The following is a 23704-nucleotide window of genomic DNA, read 5'->3' as shown; positions in this document are numbered from 1 at the left end:
TACTTATTGGTGGCTGAAGTGGCTTGAAAAAATTCCATGTTTGGTCTCTAGAGCAGGGTTTCATTACATTAACAAATATTAAAATAAAATAATATATATATATATATATATATATATATATATATGACAGAATATCATTAACTCGGTTAACATACATAGTTTTATGAAAAAATTGAATGACTAGAACCGAGATTTAAGTAAAAAAGTTTAATATAAAACACTACTAGTTTCGACCTGTAACAGCCTTCTTCAGGTGACATTATAAAAGAAAGAAAAAACACTAAACATTGAAGGTTAAAAGACTATGAACAACATAGACAGTCTCTATACATAATTTTGTATATTTCGTTTGTTGCATTGTTGGGAGAGCGCGTGCTTGCAGCCTCACGTGAGCACCAGTACATGATTACAGCTGAATGACTATCTGGGAGGTTGTAGCTCAAGTCGTTATTTAGATGAACAGGATTGAAGATGATTTCTCTAGATTCCACGATTTTTCTCTCTAGTTCGTCACTGCAACAGAAGATGTTAGTAGATTTTTCCCAGCAGACTTTGTGACTTTGGTTTTCATCATTAGGATTAGCCGAGAAAAGGATATGACTTGATAATGCACTCGCTCGCTGTCTCTTGTAAGTAATGTCCCTCATGTGTTCTTCCATACGTAATTCGACAGATTTGTCTGTCTGCCCAAAATAAGGAATATCACAATCACACAATATTTTATATACACCAGGGTATTTGAGTTGATGATGACAAGGTTTTGGGTGGCTAATTAAGAAACGGATCTTTGGAAGTGGAGTGAACAATGTTCTGATATTATGTTTTCTTAGAACTTTTGCTAATTTATGTGAAACAGTACTTATGTATCCGTTTATGTATATGTTAAAGATACCAAGCTATTTTAAACCTGGTTTTAAAAACGGATCTTTGCTTTAAAACCTGGTTTTAAAAACGGTTTTAGAAACGGATCTTTGGAAGTGGAGTGAACAATGTTCTGATATTATGTTTTCTTAGAACTTTTGCTAATTTATGTGAAACAGTACTTATGTAAGGATTGATATATTGCCTTTGAATCTATTTGTTTCTTCTGAGTGATGTGTAGGAAGATTAAGAAGGAATTTTTTCAATAATTTTCTTGGAATATCCATTAACTTCGAAAGAAGTTTTCAGATGGTTTATTTCTGTAAGAAGTTCATTTGGGTCATCAAGAACAGAACGGGCTCTATGTCCCAATGTGGAAATTATTTCAAGCTTATGAGGAGGGAAATGATGGGACTGACTGTGCAGATATCTGTTGGTATGTGTGGGCTTTCTATATATATATATCGATATTTTGAGTTTACCAGAAGAGCGAGTCAGTTTGACATCAAGAAAAGGCAAGGAATTATCCGTTTCAAGCTCGGCAGTAGACATACATATATATAAAGTATTATATGTTAAAGATACCAAGCTATTTTAAACCTGGTTTTACTCCATTTCCCAAGTAAGCAAACAGACAAATAAGTCAAGTTTGCTCCTGCACGTAATGCAAGTCTAGCTGACCCTGCAGGTAGTGCAAGACCAAGGTAACTCATGGTAAAAGTAGAATAAGCTCTGATCACTAATCTTAATATTTACCCATAATGCAAAGCACATCTGGAGGAGATGTATGATGCTTTGTAGTAAAGGCTACTTGGGAAATGGAGTAAAACCAGGTTTAAAATAAAATATCTTTAACATTTATTATACCCAAGGTAAAATGCTTTCTACACACACACACACACACACACACACACATACATATATATATATATATATATATATATATATATATATATATATGTGTGTGTGTGTGTATATCTGTGTGTATGTGTGTGTGTGTATATATATATACACAGTAAAACCCCTTTTTTACACTTTCCAGGGGACTGATGAAAAAAAAAGTGTAAATAGCAGGAAATGTTAAAAAAAGGCTAAAAGTTCAACTCACTGCTAATATGTGACTCTACATATTAGATTACAAAATTTAATAGCTGAAAATAAATGAATTTACAGTTACTTACATTTATCCATTTAAAAAAAATCTTTAATTGTTGATTGTTTTTACTTTTTTACCATATATTACTCACCTTTGTATTTATTTCGCTGGCAGCCAGTGAGAGAACTATTTTGCAATTCTCTTGTTTCTTCCTTGATGTTTTCTTTCAGAATAAGATGTTATCACATCTGTGCAACTTTCATGTTGAGTTCTACTGGTAAAATACCTTGAATAAAAGTTGCTCAAAACATTATCAATTAGCATGACAGTAATAGCAGATTAATGATTCATTTCAATAATATTTATTGGAGGTCATATTATTTTACATCAAGACTGAGAAAACCATGACTTGCCTGTGCATTTGTTACTGATGCAAGATCAGGCATTTAATATTTTTACCACATACTGTTTGTTGCTTCCCCCCCCCCCCCTCTACAGACAATTAGAGCAGAGTGAATTAATCAGTGTCAGTCATCTTGCTAGGAAGCACCAAGAAATAAATTTCATGAGTTTGTTTGAAATTCAATTTGGCATTGACAGTCTAGTCAATGTAGGAACAGAAGAAAGGAAGTAATTTAGATTAGGCTGTGCATAAATTAAAGATGCCAAGATATGATATTCTTGGTTTGATCCTTTATCCAAGTGTTAGCAAACAAAGTTTGCATGTGAAGTCACTTCACAACTAGGCTACTTGTATATAGAGGCTAATGACCTCACATAAATTGCCTTAGTATCCCATAATGCAATGCACATATCCTAATGGACATGTGCATAAGCCACAGTCATCATACATTTTCTTGTCTATTGAAAGCCAATGATCCACTTATGTGTGAACAGTGTAATACTCATTTTAAAGTTATGTTCTGATGGAATACCAGCATTTCACTCAAGAAAGAAATGCAAATTTTAATCTGGCTGAACCCTTGGACAGTCACAGATATTGTTAGACTCAGACAAATTGCATAATGTTTTTAACTTTTTACAAGGAATTTATACAAATACATCATTTGATCATAAATGTAACTTATAATATAGTTGCTGAATTGCTTGGTGTTTGTCTTTCTTTCTTTTACTTCTTTAGCTATTTTATTTTTTTAATACCATGTGTACTTTTCTAGCCTTTCTAATGGCACAGTGTGACTGTTCTGTCCTTATGCCAACAAAACCTGAACGAACCAATCAGTTGTGCTTCCATAATTAGTTATCCATTATCACCTGAATGACTCGCCAATCTTATCTGTTTAGTGGATGTTGCTTATTGCAACATCCACTAAATGTCTAAAATTCCATCTCAATTGAACCTCTCCAAATGTCCTCCAACCATTATCATTGCTGTTTAATTAAAATTCTACATGGAGGGAACATCCCACATCATTTCAGAGATCATCAGCAAATCTGAAATTCATTTTCTGTTCTTGTCAGTATATCATTCCTTCAACCGCTTCTTACTGACACCAATGATTTGCTAAGTGACCAGTTTTAACAAGGCCACAAACGCTTCCCCTTTTTTTCATGATATTATTTACCTACCTCTGACCTTTTTTGTATCCCATAGTACATAAGGCAACAATTCATCTTCTCCAGTTACCTGTCTTTTGCAACTAATTCTGTCTCTCTCCATTTGGCTAACTTCTTATTTTCTGTTATTCTTTTCTAAGTTAGTGTAAGCCTTCCTCTTTTTTTCCTTTCCAGAATCAAAATTACGATGCAACTTTGTTGGAAAACTAATATGGCTTCCCATTTCTTTGTCTGATTCATATAATGACAAAGCATTCAAGTTGCTGTTGAAGATCTGTATGTTTTTTTTTTTTTTTTATGATATTGGGATGACTTCCATATATTATTTGGTTATTTTAAACAGAATTCTTTTGTCAATTTTTGCATTATATCCTTGCAGTTCACCTTCAGTATCAACTTTTATCTATTACATATGTAATGTTCTTAACTTTACTGTATGTTAGTTAAATGTAATTTCTTTCTGGTGTTTCTTGTTCATTTTCAAGCTTTTGTTTTATTCATGTTTCAGTAGTACCTGGTATCAGTGGATCGAATTTTTCAGTTTACGGAAGGTGGAGAAAGGATGATAGGACATTCTAGGTGGTTGAGAATAAATGCCATTAAGAAAAAGGGGAGTGAGAGCTAGATTTTTTCTCTCTCATAGAGTGGTGTGTGTGATTAGAATGAATTACTGGAGGTGGTGAGTACAGATAGTGTGTGAACGAATTCAAGAACAGGTATGATAGCTGGTATAGGTAATGTGTGGCCTCTCTCGATTTACTCCTTGGAGGTCTCTTAATAATTTATATTTTAAATTAAATTTTCAGCTATCTTATGCTATGTTACTGATTTTAATGGTATATCGGTCTATTTTGATAATATTAGATGTATGTCATCTGCATAATTTAAATCTTCTAATCAATTAATACGTTTAAAAAAGTAATATAGACAGTGCAGAGCCTTTTCTAACACCAGTTCTTTTCACAAACCATTCTGCTTGCTATGCAGTAGCACAACTTTCTTTTATACATTTCTTTTATTATTCTCATATATTTATTCAGGAATTTGGCAAAATGTATAAAATTCATTTATGAAGAGGTTCTAAATTCTGTACCCTGCTCATTTATATTCCTTAAAGATCACTTGCAATTTATCAGCTTACATTCTATTTTCCCCTTGCATATTAAGCTGGTCTGTCACAGGCAAGTAACTTGGCTTATTTTCTAAACGTAATTAATACTCTGATAGAGCAGTTAATCCTGTCTGCATGGTGTATGATGGTAAATTTCATGAATTCTCTTGGCCAGTTTGTCTATCTTGCAGAATTAAAAAAAAATCTGACACTCCTAAGAACTGTTAAGTCACTTTCAGTTGAAAAGCCCTGATAAAGGTTCATGTCCTAGACGGAACTCGAACCTAAGTCATGTTCAAAACCAATGGAGCTATGGAGGCTCCAGTTCATCAGCTTCAATTTCTTTAGTTCTTAGTGTTTCCCAAACTTTCAGTAGTCACATATCCTTTCTCAGATAAAGGCAGCTTGGGAGAGGTTATAATATTTTTCTAACACAAATAATTATAAATCTTTTAATATAATGCAAATATTAAACAAAATTACAAACATGTAAAACAATTACTTTTTAATTATTAAAAAAATCTTTAGTTATACAAATCCAGTATACATAAAGTAAATTACAAATTATAAAATTGTTTCTGTTGGTAAACATTAGTTTGATGTAATTCTGTATTTGTTATGTTTAGTTGTACATGGAGGGGGGGGGCTCTACATCACTACTCATGACACAAACACAATTAAACATGTCATGCACACACAGATAGTGAAACAATTGATGAGAAGTGGTGGGTGTTCAATTTAAGATGCAAATGATTCTGAAATTTAGTGGAGAGTGTGTGGTTGGAACTATTTGAATTTAAAAATCCATTGCAAACAGTTTGAACTATGCAATTGGAACATGATTGTGCCAGTGGCCAGACATTGCCCTAATGGAAGTCAGTTGATGTATGCTAAGCTACACATTTTGATGAACTATTTAAATATTTTATTGAAAAATGAATTATAAAATAGACCTGCACTTATCTGCAACAATAAAGTGATAAAAATATAAAAGTAAAACAGAAGGTAATCAAAATTAAGAAAGGGAGGGGGAAAAATGTCTCATACCCCCTAAAGACCTTTCACATACCACTAGAGGTACACTTACTGCATTTTGGGTTCTAAGTATTTCTGTATTATTAATGCAATATGCCCAGGCCGGCCATCTCGGGGGGGGGGGTGCGATGGGTGCAATGCACCCGGGCCCCATGATCGAGTGGGCACAGTCGGTACACATTTGCGCGGAAACGTATTTTTTTATTTATTTTTTTCTTCTAATTTTGCTTATAACAAATGGGATTTCATCGACAGGATTTTAGGGCCCCAGGTAATAATAATATCTGTGTTTCTCTATTTATATTAGGGTTTTTGCTTAACCCTTTTGCGTTTATGCAGTGTATAAAAATTAACAAACATTATTTCGTTTTACTCTAAAATGCTAAAATGTCTGATTCATCATTAGTTTTTTCCTAATCTGTTACACATTTATATCATTTGGCTCGTTATCGAAACCGTTGAAAAAATATTTATTATATTTATTATATTCTTTATATATGGTTAGTCTAGAGCAGGGGTGGACAACCCTTAACATGCCTGCCAAACGTGGCACGCCAATGACTTTTTTCCGGCATGCAACCCAGGGCTCATCTTAAAAAATAATTAAATAAAAAAAATACATTTCAAACATCTTCGCTGACACATATTTTAATTTAATATAATACAGTTTTATTAAGTACAGCTATACCAAATAAAAATGCAATAATTAATTAAACTCTACCAACTGTTTCATAATAATAAGTAATAAGAAAATTAGAAACAAACATCCTATTTCCAAGCCATCGATATATCTCCGCGATATACTGATGTACAAGTTTTGTCCAGTTCAGTTGTTGCATTAAAATATGGATTGGAAGTATTTATTGTCAATTAATATGTTTAACTTATTAGATATAAAAGCAAATTTCCTTTACATTGATTTTCAGAAACTAAAGTTTTCAGGGGTTTTTTGTAAAAAAATCCCCGGATATATTGCAATTGCTATTTCCTGCCTAGAGAGCAGTTTCCTTGTGTGCATCCTACCCAAATAGCACCATCTGCTTTCCCATTATTTCAAGCAAAAATTAGCAATAATTTACAAGACTTGAGATACTTAATGAACAATCCACGAATGATTAATGAACAGACAGCCATGGTACTAGATCAGTAAAGATATGTGCATATGATTGCTGCGGTATTAACAAAAGATCGCGCCAGTCAAAGATAAAAGTCAGCAGACAATTTTTGAATTGAAATGCTAATTCACTTCAACCAAATTCAGTATCTGAAAGTGCCATAACAATATTCATTATATATTTCCTAACTTTAACACGTTTACGAATTTTAATACTGTGTGTTGATTTTTATTGTTGCTCTGCATTTGAGCTGGGGGGAATAGACTCCCGCACATATAGTTTTTAGTGTTTGCCAGTGCAGCATATGGTTTTGCTTGCAGCTAAATAGCATAGTTTTGGGGGGAAGGGACATGCGAATTCATTAGCTAGTGCCATTTTTATCCCAGCTGTCTGTAATTGCACTATTTGTTAAGAAATATATTACACAGACTGCAAATGTTTGTACCTTATTCAGTGATACAATAAAACGACCTGCTTTAACTTGCAGTAAAATCAGGGGTGCGAGTTATACGCGAGGACCAGTTATATTCCAGTAAATACGGTAAGTTATTTTTAAAGCCATGTGAAATGTATTATCAATATTCAAGATTATGAAGTGTTGTCTGCACGTGATTAGATCTCAACTACGTTAATTTCAACTCAGTTAATAGGGATAGATAAGGGTGAAACTGATATACTGAATTAAACAAACGAAAAAAATAAACACATTCCTTGAGTGTTTCTAAAATTTTGTAATATTGTAAAAAGCATGTACATATTTAACTTTTTGTTAATTCATGGGATAAAAATATTTAATATTATTTACTTATTCGACAGACAAAGCCTAACCCATAATGTCCATGCCAAGAAAGTATCCCTCTGGGTGTCAAAAAAGCAAATTAGTAGAAAAGAAGAAAAGCGAAATCTCAAAAAGTCACAAGTACATTTGTTTTCATGGCTGCAAAATAAATCTGACAACGAAATTGCTACGACTTCAGCAGTTGCGATTCCAACTTCTTCAACTGAAGAAGAAAACTCCAAACAAGCTACACAAGTTTTCAATGAAAATGTAGAAACTGTGGAATTCATCGAAAAAGGCGCATCTGATGATTATACAAACGTTTTGGATACAGCAAATAACGATGAAAACAATAATAACGATGGTGATCAAGTGAATATAAATGATCCAGGTTTGTGGCCAAATATTATAACTGATAAATTTAGATTATTTTCTGTTAAAACCGGACCTAAACAACATCAGCAAGACGCATTCGTTAAGAATGTTGAAGGTAGATCATTTTCTACATCGTACTATTTTAAAAAAATGCCAATTGGTGAAACTCAGATTCGCAGCTGGTTAGTTTACTCAAAAGCTCAAGACTCAGTATTTTGCTTTTGTTGTGTATTATTTTCCAAAAGAAGAGGAAAAGATCAATCTACACGATTTATATATGGTTTTAATAAATGGAGAAAACCGTCATCTGTAATTCGAGATCATGAGCTTTCTGTTGGTCACTTTAATTCTTTTATTTCTTGGCAAGAATTATTAAAAAGGTTTAATTTATGTTTGACTGTTGACAGAACAAATCAAATTAATATAATATAAATAAAGAAACGGAACGTCTAAAATTACAATTCCAAAGAATTGTAGATGTAATTCTATTTTTAGCAAGTAATTATCTGTCATTTCGAGGATCCCATGAAACAATAGGAACGCCGAATAATGGAAATTTCTCAAGTCTAATAGAATTATTATAAGTATAATTATTAGATATGTAAATTTTGTAGGCAAAAAATTAATTATAAACGAGTCATTTATAGGATTTATTGAAGTAACTGATGTGACTGGTGAAGGACTAGCAAATTCGCTTTTAAAAAGAATAGGTGAGCTTGATTTAGATATTATGAATTGTAGAGGGCAAGCATACGATAACGGTAGTAGTATGAAGGGAACATATAAAGGCGTACAATCTAGAATAATTAGTTTAAACCCTCATGCAATTTATGTACCTTGCTTATCACATTCTTTTAATTTGATAATTTGTGATGCTGCTTCCAGTAGTATATGTAAAAAAAAATTTCGGAATATTGCAACGTTTATACTGCGTATTTTAATATTTCAAAAAGGTGGGAAATTATACAAAAATATTTAAATATTACGCTTAAACCATTATGTGATACTCAATGGAAAGCCAAAATACACGCAGCCAAAGCAGTGTATACACAGTTTGAACAAACTTATAATGCGTTAGAAGAATTTATTGGTACAATTAACGATAACACAGCAGTATCGGAAGCTAAGTCTACTAAATTCATTACAAGAAATGCCATTTATTTTAAGCTTATCGGTGTGGTTTACAATATTGTCAAAAATAATAGTATCAACAAACTATTTCAAGCAAAAACAATTGTTCTTGACTCTGCTTTTAATTTAGTGAATAAAATTAAATCCAAAATTTAAGATCAAAATTTAACACATTTTTAGACGACGCAAAAATGATAGCACGAAACTTGAATATTTCCGAAGACCTGAAAAAAGAATTCGAAAAAGAAAAAGATTATTTTCTGAACTAGCAGAAGATGAAGTTTTACTAAACCCGGTAGAGGAATTTATATGTCACTTTTTCAACGTTGTGATTGATACTGTTATTGTACAAATAGATGAGAGATTTAAAAATATACCCAATGTTATTCCTTATTTTAAATTATTCACTGATATAAAAACATTAGAAAAAAATGAACTAGAAAACCGCTCAAGGGATTTTGTAAAATGTAAAATATTATAGTAAAGATGTAAATGAAGACTTAATCCAGGAAATTGCTTTGTTACGAGAATTGATCTTGGGCCAAAAAAAAAAAAAAAAATGTAAATAACGCGCAAGACATATTGCAATATATATTAAATAATAGTTATAATGAACTATTTCCAAATGTGCTAACTGTATTGAAAATTTTCTTTACGTTACCAGCTACTATAGCAAGTGCAGAGCGTTCTTTTAGCAAATTAAAATTGATAAAGAATTATCTTCGGTCAAGTATGTGCGAAGAACGCTTAAATGCACTTGCTATATTAAGTATCGAAAAGGAAATTGCCAAAAATTGTAATTTTTCGGAAATGATTAATGATATGGCAAAAAAAAAAAATCGCATATTTAAATAAATATATACCTGTTAGTAAAACTAGGCCCCTAAATAGTAAACCTATTTATTTTGTTTATGTGCATAAATTAATTTTTTTATTACTTTAAACAATAATTAATTGTAAATAGTTTTTGTGCGCTAGTTGGTGAAGATTACTTTTGTGTTAAATACTTATTTATTTTAATTATTTAATACTTTTGTTTTGCGTTCAGTAAACGTTATGCTAACCTGTTATATTTCGAATGCTTTTTTTTTTTTTTTTGTTTTCCTGTGCCAAAATCATTTGCAGGTAAGAGGTTTTACAATACGTTTATTTCGAATTCTTTAATTTTTACCTTTGAAAAATATTTTAGGGCCCCAAAAGATTTCTTGCGCCCTGGCTCCTTTATAGAGAAGGTCGGCCCTGAATGTGCCTTTCCCTTCTTCATTACATTCATAATTTAATTTTAGATATTGGTTCTGGTGTAATATTTAAATCAATATTTATTGGGATTACTCCATTACTTTACTTGTTAGTGTATCAGTAACATCGTACTCTTCATTTATCTCATCAGAGAGCTCTTTCCATCTTTCAACTGTCATGATTCCCTCTGATAGTCGAACACCATACAGTAAGGGATAAAAATCTTTTATTGCATTTTCTTGCTCCTTTCAGCGTATATTTTCTCTAAGGTTTACTGAAATAAATTTCCAGTTTAACTTAATTCTGCAGCCTTCTGAACTTTTGTATACTATCTACAAAATTTTTCATAAGAGTAATTTTATATTAATTTCAAATTTTTAAGAATAATTTGAAATGAATAAACAAATCAGCTCAGTGAGTAAATATATCACAAACTTAATTATAGGAACATTATTTGCGAGGAGAACATAATGTGAGAAGAATACTTTTGGAGTTTCTGCAGGATAAATATACTGTTGCAAGCATGTGGAACTTGATCGTTAATTTTGGTAATAGCAGAAAATATTGTAAACGAAGTGATATAATTAGAGAGAACAGCTATGCTTGAATGGCCAGAAACTAAACACTATTCAACTTGAAATGAAATTGAAATGAGCATGAATGGGTATAAACTGAGTTGCAGTGTTAATCATCAAATTTCTGATATGTATGTTCCCTCAAGAGTAAGGAGATACAGAATAGTGAATTGTACTGCATGAAAAGTATATATACATTATTACTAACTTCCTATCAACAACTTTCCTCCAAATTACTCTTACTTTCAGGACTCTGTTATTGTCAGATTTATCCTTTCCTTCATGGTTACTGTGACCATAATTATTAAAAATTATGGAAACAACCATGTTAGAGTACAATTTCAGTTTAATATAAACCAAAATAAGCACTCGATGTTTTGACCTTCGCAATAAGGTCATCATCTGGAGTATACACATATACAGTATATAAAGAAACACGCTATTACAATCTACATGGCATGCTCAAGTTACATTAACTTGGTCAACTTTTAAAACCACTGCCCTGATCTCTGGTGGGGGGGATTATTACATCAAAGCTAGAGTTATTATTATCTACTTGGTTACAAACCATTAAGAGATATATTAAGCTAAAGAGCAACATCTTTTCTGGTCGAATCTATTCCAGTTGCCTTTCCATATTTCAATGACTTTTTCTACTTCAAATATGAATATGTATTCCTGATTGCAATGTCTGTTGAGTGTTTTTTTACCATTGTACCATCATCACTGCTTGTATCATTTAGCAATTTTTTGAAGTAATTACTCCATATCTCAAGGACATCTTTTTCTCCAGTTGTCATGTCACCTTTATCATCTCTAATTCCTTTAACAGCACTCTTTCATCCATTTCTGAGTTTCTTCAACAACCTCTAGAATATCTTGCCATCTTGATATTTATATTTTATGTTCTTACCAAAGACTTCCCATGACTTTTGTTTAGCTAGTTTTACACGGTGTTTAGCTTTCTTACATTTGTCTCTGTATTTTCTAAGAGCACTAGCTGACTTATTTTCCAGGAACTTTTGATATGCTTTCTTCTTTTCCTTCACTGCCTCTTTAACTTCCTGTGTCCACCATGGAGTTCTGATTTTTCTATCCTTGCAAACAACCTCACCACATGCCTCTCTGGCTGAATCAATCAGTCTTTTCTTCAAGGCTTGCCACTGAATCTCCAAGGTTTTGTTCCTGTTCTCAAACTCTCTTTTATTTTTTATTCAATAATCTTTATGTATTTTAGTCTACAGTTCACATCTCAGAACTGCTCAACTTTTGTTCACTTTAAAACTTTCTTACATGTTCTTCTTTTTAAAATGAAATTCAATTTTATCCTGCTCAAGACTAAATAGTAATCAATTCTAATTTCAAATCCTCTGTACACTCTGGTGTCCTGCACCAGAGTGTAGTTCAGTTTAGTTTGTATTTTAATGATATTAGGATTTGTTTAACTGGTGATATATAGCTGTCTGCATATTATGCAAAATTGGGGAGAGTAATTTAGTGTCAAGCAAATGTTATGGCCTTACAGGAGACGAATAGATTGCATGAATGGGCAAGTAAGTGGAATTGTATTTTGGTAAGTAACCAATGGATGCAAAGTATACACTTGTTGGGGAAACTTTACAGGTAGAGATGTAAATCTACAAACTGTTCCAATGAATTTATTCTTTCAAATCTAAAATTATGTAACAATTTATTGGCATCAGAAAAATAATCCAGCTTAACTAAGATTTTCTAGTTATCTGTTCCCAATGATAGGATTACGTTCTCTACTATTGTGGGATTTTGGACATTTTGCACTGATTGTAAAATGGCTCATGGAAATGATACTTGTTTCCATAGTGCTTGCTACCATTCATCTCAAATTAATGTCTGTCCATGGATGATTGCAACGTAGAAGTGGGGATTTTAGGCAATTTATTAAATATGTCTTACTGTTCTGTTGCTCCATCCCTCTAAGGATAAGTATTTTATGTCTGTATATACGAGGGTGGTCTGAAAAGTTCTCGGCCTAACAATGAAAAAACAAATTTATAATTTCAAAATTATTTTTATTTTTCAACATGATCTCCTTTAAGACTAACACATTTATTCCAGCGATTCTCCAGTGCCATTATCCCGTCGCTGTAGTGGTTCTTAGTACGATATGCAAAATACCCTATATAGCTGTAATCATCTCTTGATTCGAAGAAAAATGTTGACCAGCAACGAAGAGTTTTTAGTTTTGGGAAGAAACAGAAGTCAGAGGGAGCCAAATTTGGAGAATAGGGTGGATGTTCCAACAATTCATAGTGCAGATCCTTTAATTTCCCCAATTGCAAGACACCTTTGTGGGCAGGTGCATTGTCCTGGTGAAAGACGATTTTTTCATCTGCAAACCAGGTCTTTTCTCACGAATGTTTTGTCTAGTCTGGTTAAAATATTGGAATAATATTCCCTGGTTATTGTTTTATCAAAGATAATCAATAAACAAAATGCCTTTAGCATCCCAAAACACCAATGTCATGACCTTTCCTGCTGATGGAACCAACTTTGTCTTCTTTGGCACTGAACAACCGGCCTTTGTCCACTGTTTTGACTGCTGTTTGGATTCTGGTGTGTAATGGTGAATCCAAGTCTCATCCATAGTAATAAATTGATGCACAAAATCAGTTTTATTCTTGTTAATGCTCCAAGCACTGTTCGGAGATTTTCATGCGAGTGTCTTTTTGATCTGCTGTGAGCAAGTGTGGTACTCCTCTTTCGCAAAGCTTTTTCATTTGCAATTCTTCATGCCAAATATATCCTGCATGTTCTTTTGAAATGCCTATACTCTCTCAGCAATTTCACGCACTTTGACTCACCGGTCATCCAATACTATATCATGCACTTGATCAATGATTTCTGGTGTTATTACACTTTTTGGATGTCATTCATGGATCATCTTTAAAGCTGGTATGGCCACGTTTAAACTCGGCAGCCCATTTCTTAATTGTTGAAAACGAAGGAAAAGAGTGCCCATAAACTTTTATGAACTTAGAATGAATTTCTTTTTCCGTTAAACCTTTTACAAAGAATTTTATAACCGCACAATACTCAATTTTATCCATTTCAAGGGATACAGACAACATTTCTGCTTCAGGTAGCTGTATAAAACAAACTACTTGAATAAACTAAAACAAACAAGAATGGCTTGCAATTTCACATGGATTCTTAGGACATGTACCAACCAAGAAAAAAAAATCGTTTCGATTTCGATAGTGTTGCCATCTATGGTCGAGGCCGAGAACTTTTCAGATCATCCTCGTACATACTACATCAATCCTGCACATAAGTAAACCCAGAAATCCATAATATTTAATTTTCAAAACTAATGCTTTTGCTTTATAATTTGTACTCAGGCCAGGCTCGAGGCAGGGGAGAAATGGGCGAATGCCGCAGGCGTAAAACTTACAATGAGTTTATCTTATAATTATACTGGAGGCAGAAAAAATTTTTAAAAATGATAATTAAATTGGATATACCATATATTTCAAAAATATTAAATTTATATATACATATTTATAAAGATAATTATATTTTATTCTAATTATATAAGCTCCAAATAATTATTTTTATTTTGATAATCCTCGGGACAGAAACATTTAAATCCAATTTCATTGAGAAAATTTGATTCTCTAATAAATAGAATATTTTTATTTAAGAAACAAAATTAATCGGAAATTTTTATTTAGTAATTTAATATTTTAATATAAAAATTTGATATATATTAATAAATAATATAAATATGAAACCGAAGGGCGGGAAAAAAAATCTTGCATACACTCAAAAATTTGCTCTGGCCTGCGCTGTTTGTACTATTGTTAGTTTGAATATGATCATAAATTTCCGAAAAAGAATCTAAACCTTCTCTATTATAATATTATATTTAAGCGATCGAAGAGTGTCTACGTGAATAGATATTAAAGATTTGGGGAGACAACGATAAGATAACGAGGCGAACATTCGAGGAAAACAGCGGCGTTCAGAGACACATCGAATATTAACCCTCGCGCAGCATACACATTAATTCGCAGATGCTGTACAAGTTAATACCGAAACAGTGAGTTTTTTTAGCGCTATACAAGAAAATTTATAATTGCTTTAGTGCTTTGACTAAACGATGAGATGGATGGACTGAAAAAAATTGAACTTAAAACTTTATCTGATACTAGATGGGGAAGCGTGGATCAGATAAAGTTTTAAGTTCAATTTTTTTCAGTCCATCCATCCCATCGTTTAGTCAAAGCACTAAAGCAATTATAAATTTTCTTGTATAGCGCTAAAAAAAACTCACTGTTTCGGTATTAACTTGCACAGCATCTGCGAATTAAAGTGTATGCTGCGCGAGGGTTAATATTCGATGTGTCTCTGAACGCCGCTGTATTTTCCTCGAATGTTCGCCTCGTTATCGTATCGATGTCTCCCCAAATCTTCAATATCTAAATTAAACATTTTAATTTATCTAAGAGGTACGTGGATAAACTTTCAGACTTTCTGAGAAATTTAGTTAGTTGCCCTTTCTGTTTTTCAAGTTCGTTTGCCGCTTTATTATTTTATTTATTTATTTATTTATTTTTATTTTCAGCTCCGGATAATTTTTTTTCCGTCTCAATTATGTCCAAACTTATTCTGAAGTAAAAAATCTATTGAATAAAAAATTCGGTAAGACAAAATTTATATATATATATATATATATATATATATATATATATATATATATATATATATATATATATATATATATATATATATATATATATATATAAGCTAACGCCATTTTATGCCCGTATATATAGGGAGTAGGCGAGGCCGTAATGTAAATAAATAAAAAAAAAAAAAAATTAAAATAAATACTTAAAGAAATGCATACATTTTTCGCTGATTTGTAAAGGTTTATCAATTGACAGCTCGATTTTTTTACAAATAACGCATGAGTCTTTTCCACAAAAAATGCCCAAAGGTCACTTTGTAATAGTGGTTAATCCGGATACGAATGCTGCCTCACATCCTAATTGACCAATGGGTACTGCATGACAAAAAAGAAAGTCGGTAGTGTAAGGCAACACCCTGTAACACGACGCCCGGTTCGTTAAGTACTTCCGCCAGCACTATATCACACACAGAAAAACAGTTTGCAGTTTTTGCTAAATGTTATTAAAAGGCGCAGTATTTATTACAACACATTTAGTGAATATCCACATTTAATAAACGCTAATATTAAGATGTTTATTTTATTATTTTATTTCTTCTACTCAATTCAGCGCCCCTTGAAGAAGGTGTCACGATGCAACACATCGCCTGCTTACCGTGTTAAGTAGGCCGTGGTTGTTAGAAGTAGGTTTTTTGCTTGGAGAGTAGTGAATGATGTAATATGTTGCTAGATCTGTTGCGGGTACCATGACTGTGAATGAGTTCAAAGCAAAATATGAGAGAGAGAGAGAGATACTGGGCAAATTGGATAGTTTTGAGATGAAAATTTAGGACCTCCCTCTATGAGGCTAAGGAATATTTGGAGTAACTCTTATAAGGCCTGTGTAGTTGAGTGAAAGTGGCTCTTGGTCGTAGGAAAAGACTTAGGTTCAAGTAAAGTCAGCTACTAGCCAACTGGAGTAATTTTTTCTAAGCCTATTTTCGACCGGTTCCCGAGTTAGTCGATCTCTGGCACAGGCAAGCGGATTTTTCGTCCCGTAAACTCAAGAAAATCGACCGTAACCCACATTGTTTCAGACAGTAACATATCCTGTTAAGGTTAGGTACCAAGAGATGGCAGCACTTGTTTGCCAGTCTCTTCATCGTTGGCTACCTATGCACACTTAGTCTCCAATAGGTAAAGGGAATAAAAGGCGTTAGCTGATTAATTAATTATTTTATTTATTTTTTTTTTTACTCTTAATAAACTTTTGGAGCAGAAAGGAGTCAAACTCCACTGCTAACTAACCAGAGTTAGCTGGATCAAGACTATTACTTATTTCAAATGGCACCCAATGAAGAATACTCAGTAGAAAAATTCGGAATCAAGGTATTAATGAGGAAGAGGTAATCTCTTTTTCTAGCAGAGCAAGTGTTTGAATATGGCTATTAAATTCAATAGTGAAGATTAGAAGTATAGAGTCTCAGAGACCATCCAAGTGGCACTAATGCAATTTCACTGGTTTTCCACCAGTTGTATTGAAAGCTTGGATCCAGAACTTGCACCTATAGTGTATATTCTCTTCAAGCTCCGATACTCGTCTGGCATGTATCAAAAAGTTTGAAAAGAAGCTTTTATCCAACTTGTCCTCTCCCTCAAAAAAAAAAAAAAAAAAAATTCTCTTCAAGCTCCCATACTCGTCTGGCATGTATCAAAAAGTTTGAAAAGAAGCTTTTATCCAACTTGTCCTCTCCCTCAAAAAAAAAAAAAAAAAAAAAAAAAAGGAAAAGGTCATCAATAGCGAACTGCTTCATTACTTATGATCATCAATATGAATTCACTAACTCTCGTTCCACAACAGATCTCCTTGCCAACCTCACCTTCTTTGGATGCAGGTCAGAAACATGTTTGCTCACTCTTTATGTTTTCTAGGCCTATGATTGAGTCCAGCATACTGTAGTATTCTGCATGCCTTTTGTGAATGAATTCTGGCTTCCTCTCCGTCGCTCATTTTGGGTTATGATAGATGGATTTTCTTTTATCAGATTTTTAAATCAATGCTAGTATACCTAATGATCCAGTCTTTTCACCTATACGTCAGTAACCTACTCTGTGGCATGCAATTCTATTCAGTTTTGCTGATGGCACTCCTCTCCAATCACTTTTCTTTTTCAAAACCTTGCAGTAAATTTAATTAATGCCTCAAAATTTTATATAACAAATACCACTAACACATTTTCTCACGTGTTTAAGAGAAGGCTGGTATATATTTCAGTGCCATCAAATCACAACTCTGTTTAATTACCAGAAAGAAAAATCACGCCTCATTCTTGCACTCTTTTGAGAATACTTTTGAGAATATTTTGTTTGCCAACCAGAATCATCTTTCTCTTCTTAGGTTAAATTTCGCGTCAAACTCATGCAAGCATAAGCATATCAAGTCCATAGAAGTTGGGATTCTCTTTCCTTCTACACAGTAGTTCTCTTCTGCTAAACTACTGGCACTTTATGAAGCTCAAATCTGCTTGATATTGGAATACTCTTCCCTCATTACGGCTGATGCGCCTATAACCTCACCCAGAATGCTTGCTTGTATTTAAAAGAGAGCAATTTGCTTAATGACTCCTGACTCACTGATTCCCTCCACTTGGTTTCAGATAAATGCTCTGTTGCCACACTGTCTTTTCTGTAAGTTTTCCATGAATGCTGATTCACTGAATTGCCCACTACCATCCGTTCACTTTCTTCTTATGTACGAACAGTGCAGCTGCTGGTCAACACTATTACAACACTATTATACATACAGTTCAACTCCAAACTTATAAAATCAGTTTCTTGTCTTCAATATTCATACACTTTGCTCTCTGGAACAGTCTTTTGTATGCTGTTTGACTCGATGAATAAAATCTACAGGTCTTAAGAAAAGACTTCAACAAATTATTTTCTTCATTCTAATTACTTGCCCACACGCAATTGTCTCTAGACCTCTCACATGTGAGGCAGATTCTCCTTCAGCCCATCCTCCCATTAGGACAGGTTGGGTTCCACTGATTAGGGGTTATAACGAAGTAATGCAAGCTGCATCTCACTCCCTGCTGCATTCGCAAAAGGCAAGTATTTATAGCTGTAGATCTGTGTTTGTTCACGAGGCTGATTTGCCTGTTTTGAGGGACGAAAAACCCCCTACCACATTATCATACCGGATAACTCACCTGAAAAGTAATATAGCTTCATCGCGTTATTGATGGAATTTGAACAAAATTACCTATCTACACCAAATGAACTATGTAACTGTATCCCTGGCGGATAATAAAGATGGCTTCATAAATAACGGTATGAACTCTGCAGATTACGTTATGTAACTTACTTGGAGCCTAGCAGCTTAATCAGTTTTCACTATGCCCTTTGGATGGGGAAAGTTTTTTCACTTTATTACAAAGTAAATTAGAGGAATTTCGAGCAATATATAGAATTAATTTTGTTTTTTGTTTTGTATAGAAAATGGTGTTCCATATTACCTGTAATTTCTCTCTACTTCACAGTAAATTATATTCTTTAATTCAAGTGTAAGCAAACAAAATTGGCACATGAAGTATCTTAATAACTAGACTAGTGGTATATAGAGGATGATAACTTCGCACCAGTTACGTTAAAATCAGTGGGGGCTCGTGGCTTCAATCGTGGGGGTGCTTCAATTGCGAATGAATGCCAGCTTCCTCACTGGTCGCTCATTTTGGGTCATGGTAGATGGTTTTCTTTTATCAGATTTTTAAATCAATGCTAGTATACCTAAGGATCCAGTCTTTTCTCGTATACATCGGTAACCTACTCTGTGGCATGCAATTCTATTCGTAGTTTTGATGATGCACCTATAGTGTATATAGGTGTATCCTTCGCCCTCATAAGTGCTACAAGATGGATTTTTATTTTTTTTTTACAAAATAAGAGAATTGTTGATAAAAATTAAATATTACAGGCAAATATAAATAAATAAATGTATTTATATATCGAAAAAAATGGGGAGAGCTGCAGTTTCGTAGTACCTATATACGAGCCGCTCCTGGTTAAAATCCCATAGAGTAGGAAAGTTACAGATTCGTCAAAATTGGACAGAAAATTACGACTTTGCAAGGGTGTATCATCTAGGTTGTGACTTTGTAGCTACTGCTGTAACAAAGATTGATGCGAGAATTCAGGTAGATGAACTGGATATACTCAGTAGATTGAAAAATATCAATGTGAAAACAGAAGTAGTCCTCGATGGCATATCAGGTCGAGTGCCACGAGAATGTGCAAGGGAACTGGTAGTGCCTCTGATTCAGATTAAAGAACTTGATCAGAGGCACTACCAGTTCCCTTGCACATTCTCGTGGCACTCGACCTGATATGCAATCGAGGACCACGAGGACTAATCCTCATGGTTCCAATGGAGTGGAAAGAGAGCAGGATAGTTCTGTTACATAGAGATAGTTTCAAGACAGACAGACATCAAATTACAAACAAATTATCTTTTCTAAACTATTAGATAACGAATTTGAAACGTTAATTAAAATTAAAATCAGAATTGGGTGGATAGGAATATGATATGATACTCTATAGGGTAGAAGCATGCCTCTGTAAAAAGGAGATGCTACCTCAGTAATTTATTCACATTCTACAATAAGCTGAGAGTCTGATTAGAAAAGGAAATGGCTACACCATGATATTGTAAGACTTTGCAAAGGCATTTGCAGAATACCCCAATGAAAACTATCACATAAGATGGAGCAAATGGGAACGGGTATGTGGCTAGTGGCATGGATGAGGGTAGATGATAAACAGTTAACAGATGATGGTGTATAACGGCATGTAATCAAGACAAATGAAGATTACTAGTGGAGTGCCCAGGGCTCTATACTAAGAGCACACCTTAATTTGTACATTCATGATAGATATATAACAAACTATTTTGAGGGGGGATATTCAGTTGTTTGCTAATGGTGCAAAACTAGGGAGGACAATAGTTGATAAAGGTGATGTAGATATCTTACAGGATGATTTAAATAAATTGGCTGTGTAGGCAGAGGACAATGGTTGCAAATTCAATATACAATGTAAGGTAATGTACGTGTCATATGGGAGGTACTAGTTTTCCAAGAAATTGGTGAAGCTAGGATCTGGGAGTGAAGCTGGATAGATATATGAAATTCAGATGATATATATATAGCATGAGTTTGCAAAATATCTCAGAGAATTACTTGGTTGTTGAAGAATACAGTGACAAGTAAATATTCTGAGGTTATTATACCTTTTATAACGCTATGATTCAGCAACATATTGATTACTTTGTACAGATTTTGTCATCTGCGTTTCTTGGAGGTAGGGAGGTGTGAAGAGAATTCAGAGACGAGTGACTACAGGTATGAGGCTAGAATGAAGATGTGTAACTACAGTGGCGGATCATAGCTTGAAATGGTGGGGCTGCTGCAACTTTCGAAATATAGATACACACTGTAAGTACAGTATATATATATATATATATATATATATATATATATATATACGTATTTGGATAAACACGTATACACTGTACTGAAAAATATTTTTTATTATCGATAAAATTATACAGTTTACTATAATTCAAAATTACTTTAAAATATATTCTTCTTGTTTTGTTTCATGCAAAAATATTATTATCGATTAAATTATACAGTTTAGTATAATTCAAAATTACTTAAAAATTAAATCCATTATCATAACCCCAATAATTTTCTAAAATAAAAACTATAACAAATGCTATGTCTTTAATTGTAATCTCCAAATATTTAAAGAGACGGAGTAAACACGATAAGCACTACGAACACTCTACTACTGGCACAAACTGTATATAAACGACAGTGGAACTGCGCCGCATTATTACGCTAATAGCTCGCATCTCACTATGAGGTGCATATGTGTAGCAATATGACACTGTGGTAAACACTGTGCTGCTAGCGTTCTTAGCCCTCCTAAGTGCTACAAGATGGATTTTTTATTATTTTATACAAAATAAGAGAATTGTTTAGGATTGTTGATGATAAAATTAAATATTACAAGCAAATATAAATAAAGTATATTTATATATCGAAAAAAATTGGGGGTTCTGCAGTGCCTATGCACGAGCTGGGTCTGGTAACTTGCAAAATTTAGTTAATAAGCAGAGAATAGGTGATATGTTAGAAACTGATAAGTTAAAAAGGGGTGCCTGTGTAGCTCAGAAGTAGCGTTTGCACTCCACGACACTTGACCTCACGAATGAAAACTTTGGTTCAAATCTAGTCGCCGAGTAAAGGAACATTTTCTAAGCCTTTTTTTTATTCTACCGGTTCCCTAATTAGTCGATCTCTGGTACGAGCAAGCGGGTTTTTTCTCCCGGAAACACAGGTTTTTCGTCACGTAAACTCAAGAAAATCGACCGTTGAACTAATATTATTTCCGCGATAATCCCGCGGAATAGGACGATTGCTCCTTATTTCCCAGTTTGTTCTGGGATGAAAAATCCAGATAAACTGGCATTACTGTTCACGCCCAAGACCGGCTAACTTGGCAATGGCTGAGGAAGATCCTCAAGCTCCTCACGTCGTCGACGAGAATCGAACCTAGGACACTCCTTCAACAGGCATATGGTTGTGAAGCACAAAGCCACTAGGCTAATCACGCAGACTGTCTACTCCCTATACGAGAATAAAAGGTGTTACTGTGTTTTAAAAAAAAAAAAAAACTGAAGTAACTAAAGGGACTCTGAGATTGACACAAAATAGAATTTTTAATACACGGGACGTATGCGGAAACGAAGGGTCAAACTTCGAAGTTGTCTAAGAGTACGGGTATGCGGACTAGGTTCTTTACTTAGAGGATGGTGAATGAGTGGGGTAGATTGCGAGAGGTGATTGCGAGTACCCCAACAGTAAATAAGGTTAAGATATGTACGATAGATATTGTGTTAATGGATAGCCTGGGTCTCTTATAATGAGTCTTTTGACTGCATGGAGTACCTGTATAAATAGTAATATCATTAATAATAATAATAATAATAATAATAATAATGCAAAGCACACTTCCTTTCAAACATGTATATTGTATACATTATGGGATAGTCACTACCCAGACTGGTTTAAACATTTATTGCCGTCTCTCCAGTGTAAGCTACAATAATTATTTCACTACTGTGAGTGAGAAATAAAATTATAAATAAATTGTATAATGTTTTTCATTTTTGGAAAAATAGGAAGAACTCTTTCAAACTTAATTTTGCAAATGTATTCATAAACGATTTACTAATTGTTTATGTAAAATATATTACTTTTGTATTGATTTATTATTGTTATTATTATTATACGGCCACTTCCATTGAGTCCAAAGACTCCTAGCAGGAAACCCAATCTATCCATCCACACCATCTAGCACGCCTCTCCTTATTATAACCATTAACAGACAAATCCCTCACAACTGACTCTGGCAACCATCCACTCATACACAACTCCCCAAGCCCAAAAATCTAGACCTCGCATCCCTAATAACCGCACCTTTATTCAACTTCCAAGGATGAACCCTTGTTCTCATCCCTCTAACCAAGTGTTGAAACATTTCCCCTTCATCTATCCTATAAAACCTTCCAAACAACCTAAGTGTTTCTATCATATCCCCTCTTTTTCTCATATCAACTAATTTCTATAATTCACATGCTCTCAATCTATCGTCATAGGGAACATTCCACAGGCCACTGACCATCTTAGTTACTCGCATGTGAATCCTCTCCACTGCTTCCTCATCCCCAAGCCTTGAGCACAGTTATCCAGATGTGGACTTATTAAGGCTTTATAAAGAGAAATTACGACTTCCTTACTTCTCCTTGTTCATGTGTTCTTCAATAGCCAAGTAATCTCATGAGCTACCTTAGCAATAAGTCCTCTAAACTTTAACTCTCTGTCTGCCACCATCGTTAAATATCAAGCTTCATCTATTTCCTGGAGTACAATGTCATCGATGTGATTCACGGTTTGTAATATATTTATCCCAAAATGCATAACTTTGCATCTCGACATTAAACTGATACCCATTAACTTTTGCCCATGCTGACAGCCTATTTATATCATCCTGCAAACTCTCCACATTGCCTTGATTAAATATTACTCTAGCTAATT

The sequence above is a fragment of the Typopeltis vanoorti genome, chromosome 3 (assembly GCF_054136105.1).
Source record: "Typopeltis vanoorti isolate ZY-2024b chromosome 3, IOZ_Tvanoo_1.0, whole genome shotgun sequence".
Lineage (NCBI taxonomy): Eukaryota > Metazoa > Arthropoda > Arachnida > Uropygi > Thelyphonidae > Typopeltis > Typopeltis vanoorti.
The sequence above is the reverse complement of the archived record's forward strand: the minus strand, read 5'-3'. Positions refer to the sequence as shown.